The sequence below is a fragment of the Austrofundulus limnaeus genome, unplaced genomic scaffold, assembly GCF_001266775.1.
Source record: "Austrofundulus limnaeus strain Quisiro unplaced genomic scaffold, Austrofundulus_limnaeus-1.0 Scaffold603, whole genome shotgun sequence".
Lineage (NCBI taxonomy): Eukaryota > Metazoa > Chordata > Actinopteri > Cyprinodontiformes > Rivulidae > Austrofundulus > Austrofundulus limnaeus.
The window spans coordinates 306,253-308,019 of record NW_013953005.1 but is presented as its reverse complement, the minus strand read 5'-3'; the positions used below and the strand labels follow the sequence as shown (position 1 = coordinate 308,019).

The following is a 1,767-nucleotide window of genomic DNA, read 5'->3' as shown; positions in this document are numbered from 1 at the left end:
ATATATATATATGAATGTTTCGGTATAGTATAGGAAGTGTGATTTTTAGTTCCCCAACTGTCACTCAGAATTTACCCACAATGCATTTCACTTCCTGTTTAATGACAGATTGACTTTTTTTCATACACAACTGAAAATAACAGTTGACACAATTCAAGATGGCCACCACAGCTAAACAACCTTGGCAAACACCAAACTGCCTGAGCTCTGCCTGATGGGCGAGCATTTCATTCTGTATCTGTTCAGCTTTTTATCATTTTATAGTTTTTCCTTCAGCTTTTATCTGATTGTTTGATGAGACGTCATGTTTCTGAATGAAAATGTCTAAAACACCTGGATTCTCTTCAGCAGGTGATCCATCTTCTGTCCCACATGTCACCAGGTGTGTTTCAGAGCAGCAGTTTTTCTCACTCCGCCTGAAAACAAATGTTTGAGGAGGAAGAGGAGGAATGAGGAAGTTCTGATAGAAGAGGCCTGCGGGCTCTGAAACATCACTTCCTGTTTTTCTACAGAAAAAAGGTCACATGAAGCTGCTGAAGCCTGAAGAACAAACATGGTGCTGAAGCTTTTCCTCCTCCATGTGTCGATCTTTAACAGGGCTTCATGTTTCAGAGCAGCTGTCAGGCTTTATTCTCAGCTCAGGCTTTGTTTTCAGCTGCTGACTGAAGCTTCATCAGACCTGCTGGAAACATGACACACAACAAAACACTGTTTCAGCTGCAGAAATTTAAGAACTAAAGGAGCTGAAACCCAGTTCCTAAAAGAAGCAGAACAGTAGCTAAAAGCTAAACAGAGCTAAATATTTTCTCAACAGAACTGTAGCTTGATAAACATCAGTCATCCAAATTCAAGATGGCTGCCGCAGCTAGTTCGGATACTGACCTGAGGCTGGTAGTAACTGGTTGTTAGCTGGTAGTAGATGGTACTTGTGGGTAGTAGCTGGTTGTGGATGGTAGTAGGTGGTACCAACTGCCACCTACTACCATCTACTACCATCATTGGTAGTAGATGGTAGTAGGTGGTAGAAGATGGTAGTTGTTGGTAGTAGATAGTTGTTGGTAGTAGATGGTAGTAGTTGGTAGTAGATGGTGGTTGTTGGTAGTTGTTGGTAGTAGATGGTAGTAGATGATAGTTGTTGGTAGTAGATGGTAGTAGATGGTAGTAGTTGGTAGTTGTTGGTAGTAGATGGTAATTGTTGGTAGTAGATGGTAGTTGTTGGTAGTAGATGGTAGTAGTTGGTAGTAGATGGTAGTTGTTGGTAATATATGGTAGTAGTTGGTAGTAGATGGTAGTTGTTGGTAGTAGATGGTAGTAGTTGGTAGTAGATGGTAGTAGTTGGTAGTAGACAGTAGTTGTTGGTAGTAGATGGTAGTAGATAAGCATTGGTAGTAGATGGTAGTTGTTAGTAGTAGATAAGCGTTGGTAGTAGATGGTAGTTGTTGGTAGTAGATGGTAGTAGTTGGTAGTAGATGGTAGTTGTTGGTAATATATGGTAGTAGTTGGTAGTAGATGGTAGTTGTTGGTAGTAGATGGTAGTAGTTGGTAGTAGATGGTAGTAGTTGTAGTAGACAGTAGTTGTTGGTAGTAGATGGTAGTAGTTGGTAGTAGATGGTAGTAGATGGTAGTAGTTGGTAGTAGATGGTAGTTGTTGGTAGCTGATAAGCATTGGTAGTAGATGGCAGTTGTTGGTAGTAGATGGTAGTAGTTGGTAGTAGATGGTAGTTGTTGGTAGTAGATAAGCATTGGTAGTACATGGTAGTTGTTGGT

The 1,767-nt window shown here is 40.6% G+C and overlaps 1 long non-coding RNA gene across 1 annotated transcript in view; it reads right to left on the bottom strand.

Annotated features, from left to right (window-relative positions):
* Positions 1 to 893, bottom strand: part of LOC106531187 (uncharacterized) — a 5,621-nt gene extending 4,728 nt beyond the window's left edge. The window contains exon 1 of the long non-coding RNA XR_001311882.1: positions 334 to 893. This is a non-coding gene — a long non-coding RNA (uncharacterized LOC106531187). The remainder of the gene's footprint in view (positions 1 to 333) is intronic.
* Between the last annotated feature and the right edge of the window lie 874 nt (positions 894 to 1,767).